Raw genomic sequence first — 6455 nt, 5'->3', positions numbered from 1 at the left:
AGGGACAACAATACTAACAATACAGAGTAATTGAGTCATTTCTTATGAATCCAAAAGCTATTGTGCATTCCTGTAGAATAGAATACTCATTTTAGATCCTTTGTAGTGTCTTTGAAGTTGACTTTTGATGGAAAGCCAAAGTATAACTGTCCCTGTACTGAGCATTTTAGTTGACTAAAAACTTCTAACTATTTACCTCACTGGAGGATCAGCTGAAATTCAGAAGGCACAATGTGAGTGAAGTAAAAATCCCTAGAAAACATTAAATAGGTTGTGGAGTCTCTAGCCTTGGAAATATTCAAAACCTGAGTTAACACAGTCCTGGGAAACCTGTTCTACCTGAGCCTGTTGGGCAGGAGTGGGACTGCATCATCTCCAGGGGCCTCTGTGATTCCAAGAAAATGTTTTCCTTAGTCTAATCAATTATTAAAAAGCCAATTTAATTAAAGTGGAATGTAGCTATCCTAGCAGAGCCCTTGTTCTCAAAGTAGCGTTTCAAAGCACTGCAAAGAAGAACATTCTTCCAATACAACCTAAAGCTTCACTTCAGCAGCAAGAACCCAGTTCTTATGGTAAAGTTTCCTTGAAAGTCCCCCAGATAAATCCTACTTAACATCACTACTACTGGCCTGATGTTATTAGCTTGCTATGTTGGCAAAATTTAGATTCTTTTACTTTACCACTGACTGCAGCCTCATGATATTGCAGTGCAAATGTTGGGCAGGTGCTTTTAAACACCCTTGTGATCTAAAGAAGAGATGTTTGCAAACCCAACTTCAAATGTGGGATTAGAGAAGAGAACATTCTTGGGTGAAGTGGAATCCAGTCAAAGTTTTTCAAGATGTTCTAAAGCTGGTACACAAATAGTAATAGCTGAAGTATTCATCAAGCTTGATGTCTTCAGCAGACTGGGAAATTTTTTGTCTCCATATGTTGAACATTTTGTTATCTTTCAGAGCAGTCCATCGTGGGATGCCTCCCAAAGAAAAATCACTGCATCATCCAACAAGCCAGCTTTTTCTTCAGAGCCAGAAGAGGTTGAATTGAGTACCCTAATAATCCTTTGAGAGATGTTAAACACCGGCCTGATCTTGTTTGTGTGTGTGAGACAAACTAGATATCTGCCACTGCATCCTTTTATTAAAGAGTCTTCTGGACGTAGCACTCGACAATATGGTGACCCTGCTTATAGCTTACCACACTTCCATTTATATCCCAAATTTCTCAAATCCCTTTACAAAAATGTACTACCATTGAGTCTCCTGTGGATGACGGATTTTAAAGTTATTTTCTTTGAGACTCAACTTTGTCAGCTTCAGTCTTTTACTGCATCAGTAGGAACTCAATTGAAATATACATTTTTTTTTTCCTATTTTGCCAGATCAGCTCTTTTATGTACTAGATTTAATTTGTGCTCGTTACAGGATGTCACTAGGGCCATATGCATTACGTAACTCTTAAGCAAGGACAATTTTTTCGGGCAGAACAGTTATCTCGAACTTTCAGACTTTCAGACACTTTAGATAAGCAGGCTTTAGCCCTGCCCTTCCTGTGACGAACAGATGTGCCTCTCTCTTCGTGCTTGTAAGCCAGAAGACCTGTTGTGGAGGATCCTGGGACTTGGATTCTCAGCAAAACAAAAGGGTTTTGGTAAGTGCATGCATTTGTCTAACTGAATATAGAATCTTCCCAATATCTGTTAACTACTTTAAATAGATTAAATTAATTAGACATTGGCAGGGCACTGACAAGTGAGGCATCTAGACTTTCTGAGAAGGTCTGCATCAGAGAGAGGCTGGGGGTTAAGTATGTTCCAGATCCACCCACTTCTCATCCATGTGGGTCCTTATAGGCAATCTGCAGTTTTCCTCGGAAATGCTTTGGCAGATTGCAGACATTGTGTCTGCAGGTGCACTGAGTCATGTGAGCCCATGGAGAAGGTGCACTAAGGCACCTCTCTGCATGTGTCAGCAGTCTGCTCCCAGAGACTCACCTCCAGTTATGGTTGGAGAGTTATTATGGAGCTCTAATCTAATTTCTACATATAAAATTTTAGCCGTTATAGTATAACAACTTCCCAGTTAAAACTGGGAGTTACCAGAAAGAACTAGTGTAATACATAATACAGTTTTACAACATACTGTTGTAGTAAAACTATCCTGTTATAGCACAGCATAACCCTAATAGCTATTTCTGTCATTAGAGTAGAAGTTTATTTATTTATTTACTATTTATAAGTTGTATAATAGCTCTAGTTCTATATAGAGAGGTTAGAGTTCTGATGGATTATTGCACAGGCTTTATCTTGCTTGGGGGAAACCCCTTGTCTGCACAACACAAACACAGGAGAACATTGCCCCAGATATAAAGTAACATCTTGCCTTTGGAAGCCAAATGCTGGTTTGAGAGGAGCCAAGTTCCTGTTTCATTTGCAGAACCTGTGTTAGGATCCCTGCATGGGAAAGTGAGCAGCTGTTGGCTAAAAGAGTGGATCAGAGCTGGTCCTGGTGGATACACCACGGACTGCTCTGTGTCTCAGCCCTTTATGTGCAGGTCTAACCACGGTTTAAAAAGAGACAAGAAAAATAAACCACAAAAATCTTCATTCTTAGGCAGCTGAAGGATCAACAAAAATTACAGTTAACAAGCTTGTGTCCATTTACTGGGATCAGTCCCCCAGAGAAGCAGTAACTGAGCTGAAGCAGCAGATGAGAGCTGTGAGGAGAACGGCTGCTCTGCCGGCCTGCCTTGAGTGTAATCGGCTTTTCTTGTTAATGTCTGAAATCCCCTGTAAGTCAGGACGATGGAGATCTAGTGGCAAAACTGACTTGAAGTGCTTTGCAGCCCCTTTTACCTGGTAACCTAATTCCCCTCTACAGAGCACTCGTTGCCTTTGGCTGACAGCAGTGATGGTGTAGGGAGAGGGCCCTGGTGAGCTTAACCATAAAAGGATGCAGATGAGGAGAAACTTTATTGAGCAAGAAATCATATTTCCAGATATTTTAGGAAATTTTCATACTAATACACACACATGATCATCTCCCCAGTGACATAAAAGTCACCACTCTTCCAGCCTGTACAGCAGCGTGCCATGCCCAGCACCCAGTACTACCAGTCAGAAACACCTCCCTGCACTGGTTTCTGTCACAGTCAGTCCACACCTTCAGCAGCTGTGGGGACTTCCCCCTTTTGATAGCAAGGACCAGAATGTGGAGCAGAACAGGTTTGCTAGGTGTGACTGCAGGAGTGCACTGGGAATGGAAATCACGGTGGGAAGGAAGAGAGCAAAAATATGGGAATTGTGATGGGAAGGGAAGAAGAGGTAGAACTAGATAAATGTGCACCTTGGATTGGTTTGCCCTGTACTGCAGTTTTCCTGTACCTGGTGTCAGTTAAGAAAGCTTTTTCCCCCCCTACATTCTTAGCTGCCCTCTACAGTGTTAAAACTGAAGCATTTTTAACATGATCAGTTTTTATTCTTATTGATCTTTTTTCTACACACTTTAGCTTAGACAATAAAATAAGTGAGCCCACTTTATATTCAGAGCTCGTTGTTAGATGCTGAGAAATTTTGAAAGAATTTTTGTTTGCCTCAGAGCAGTTTCTTTTGAAATGTGGAAAAATTAACTCCTTGTATGTACCAGCTTCCTTTAACAAAATCAGGACATCTGACCAAGATTCCCTTAAATCCTTGAGGCTAAAAAAATATTCTATTGCTCTTCATAGCTAAGGAGCGGAGGGAAAGCTGAGCTTAAGTCGTCATCCTCCATCCAGCCTTTTGGCCTGGTCATGATGGAAAAACAACTGCCTGGGACAAGTCAGAGCAGCCCGGGGAGCTGGAGCAGTGCCCGGGGAGAGGGACATGCCTTGTCCTGCCAGAGCTGAGCACTGCCTGCCCTGCCTGGGCTCTCGGGGAACAAGGAGGAAAACATCCCCGAGAAAGCCTGGCCTCACACCACCAAGGAACGTCAGGGAGATTTAAACTAAGAGGTGATTTTGCCCTGAGCATCTTAAGCCTTTAAACATTATCTACTCTAAGGACAGGAAAACAGGTGTGGAATAAGTACAGAAGGAGAAGGAGCAGTCAGAAAACTGATTCTGCAAAATCCTCAGCCATATGCAGGGAGGAGGCGACTGGTGAGGAGCTGCACATCTGACCAAACCATGCGCTGGCTTCCAAGTGTTGCTGGGGCCAGCTGGACTTTGGCTGCAGCGTCTTAAAACTGTCACATAGCTGGGGCAAAGCTCTTTTAAAAGAAACAGTAATTGCCCCAAATCAGTGCTGCATCGACATCAGCCAACACCTTAAGTGAATTTCTTTATCTTGCATCTCTGTTTCTTAAGGATTAGCTTTCACCCATTTTGTATCCAAACACTTGGATTATTTGATAATTACATATTTATTACCCAGTCTTTCCCAGTAAGCTGAGTCATTTCTCTCTCACACACAAGTAAATAACAATTTATGGCCAGATTACCCTTTCCCAAGTGACACATTCCCTGTTCTGTTCCCTGCCATTGTACTGCCCCTGCCCACAGCGCTCAGCTCTGCCAGGCCCGCAAGGCAACTGCGGGCTTGGGGAGACTGAAGGCTTAACAAAACGTGACTCGGGCACAGGCTTCAAATTCAATCTATTTGCATACTTTCCCCAAATACTTGAACAATGGGGCTTGTTTCTTCGCTGCCAAGAGCCAGCTCCACTCCTGGAAGCGTTCAAGGCCAGGCTGGATGGGGCTTGGAGCAACCTTGAGCAGGGAGGGATGTCCCTGCTCATTGCAGGAGGGTGGAACTGCAAAGACTTTAAGGTCCCTGCCAACCCAAACCATTCTATGATTTCTGTGCAGTTGGTGCAGACGTTTCTGCAACCCAGCGTTGGCATCAGTGAGACTCGCTTGGGCACCGCACAGGAGCCGAAGCGCTTCAGTCCCACCAAGCGGCCGGGTGTGCTGGGCTAGCGCCGAAGCCTTAGCGGAAAACAGCATATAAAAAGGAAAGAAAACCTCGAAAAGGCAGCGTGGGAAGGAAACAGCGAGGGGAAAACACCGGGAGGAAAAGTCAGTGAGTCAAGCAACAGAGGCCGGAGTGAAAATCCGAGGTAACTCTCCTCGTCTGTTCACTGCTCGCTCCGGAGGCTCCCAGGGCTCCATTTTGCGGAGGGGGAAGGCGAGGCAGGCGGAGGCCTGGCTGTGGCCGCTGCCGGGGGTAAAAAGGCCGAGGGAAGACCCCGAGGGGAGCTTGAGGAGCAGGAGAAAGAAGAGAAGGAGGAGGAGGAGCGAAGCCCCGGCCGGGCGTGTGAGGGGCCGCGCGGGGCGGGCGCTGAGGGGGCGCTGGCGGCACGCGCCGCGCGGGCGGGGCGGGGGCTCCCGGCGGCCTCGGGAAAGCGGGCGGGGCCCGGACAATCTCAGCCGCCGCCGCCGCCGGCTGTCCCTTTCTCTCGCTGCACCGGCACCAGGTAAACCCCCGCTCCCGGGTCTCCCCGTCGCTCGGGGCTCGGGCCGCGCTCCCCCGCCCGTCCCCGGAGCGCGGGGCTGGAAGGCGGCGGGGCTCAGCCCGCCCCGGCCGTTGCCAACCGCCCCCCGCCCGCGGTCACCCGTCCGCCGCCCGCCCCCGCCCCGGCCCGCCCGCCGCCGCTTCCCGCCGGGCCGGGGCCGCGTGGGAGCCCTTCGGGGCGCGGTGTCTCGGTGTGCGGCCTCCCCCGGGCGGGGGATCGCCGTCCTGGGCAGGGGAGGCAGCGGGGCGTGAGGCGCTGGGGGCGTGGGGTGAGCGCTGGCCCCTCGTTAGCCCGGGGTTCTGCGGGTCGGCGCTGGGAGGAGAGGGAAACCTCCCCCGCTCGGGTGCCCCTGGGCCTGGCACCTGGAGGATTTCCTTGTCAGAAGAAACTATGACCTGCAGCTTTCCGCGCTGATTGAGAGCGAGCTGATAAGCGCGCGGGGGTGCCGGCGCTCGCTGCAGCTGCAGAGCCCTGGTGCAAAGGTACCGAGCTGTGACGGGTGTTGTGCTCTGGGATGGGGAGCACAGGGAGACAAACCTGTTTTCATCGTCCCCCCCGGCTGCCACCTCGGGGCAGCTGGTGTCAGCGAGCTGCTTCTCTGGGGAAAGTGTTGTTAAACAGGCGGGTTTACTGCAAAACAGTTTGGCGTCGCTCGGCGAGGGAGTGACTGCTCGCGTTTTTACAGCAGAATGTGCTGTTTCAGTGTGGTGCTCGTTTGGAGGTTGTAGGGCTGTGTCCCTCGTGTGGTGCTCACGTTTGTCTGCTCTTCAGTGACCGGAGGGGTAGGAGCGTCTGAAACGCGGAACTGTTTGGAGGCAGCACCTGTTTTCTGATAGTCTCCCGAAGTTTTATGTCTGCTGGGAAGAAAAAGTATTTGGTTTGCCTTATTCTACGCTTCTTTATTTTAAAATGTATTGTTGATAAGACGTTATAGGGAAGGAAAGCCTTAGCTAGCAAATTCCG

The 6455-nt window shown here is 48.5% G+C and overlaps 1 protein-coding gene across 4 annotated transcripts in view; it reads left to right on the top strand.

Annotated features, from left to right (window-relative positions):
- The first annotated feature begins 5363 nt into the window (after positions 1–5363).
- SUN1 (Sad1 and UNC84 domain containing 1) overlaps positions 5364–6455 on the top strand; it is a 29283-nt gene continuing 28191 nt past the window's right edge. For 2 of the 4 annotated variants that reach the window (XM_039391056.1, XM_039391045.1), the window contains exon 1: positions 5767–5974. The gene's annotated coding sequence lies outside the window, so the exon portion shown is untranslated. Of the gene's footprint in view, positions 5454–5766; positions 5975–6455 lie in introns of those variants that run through there. The other 2 variants (XM_039391042.1, XM_039391060.1) reach the window with 2 other exon arrangements.

The sequence above is a fragment of the Pipra filicauda genome, unplaced genomic scaffold (genome assembly GCF_003945595.2).
Source record: "Pipra filicauda isolate LSUMZ 115617 unplaced genomic scaffold, ASM394559v2 scaffold129_size2064235_pilon, whole genome shotgun sequence".
In the NCBI taxonomy this organism is placed as follows: Eukaryota; Metazoa; Chordata; class Aves; order Passeriformes; family Pipridae; genus Pipra; species Pipra filicauda.
The sequence above is the reverse complement of the archived record's forward strand: the minus strand, read 5'-3'. Positions and strand labels throughout refer to the sequence as shown.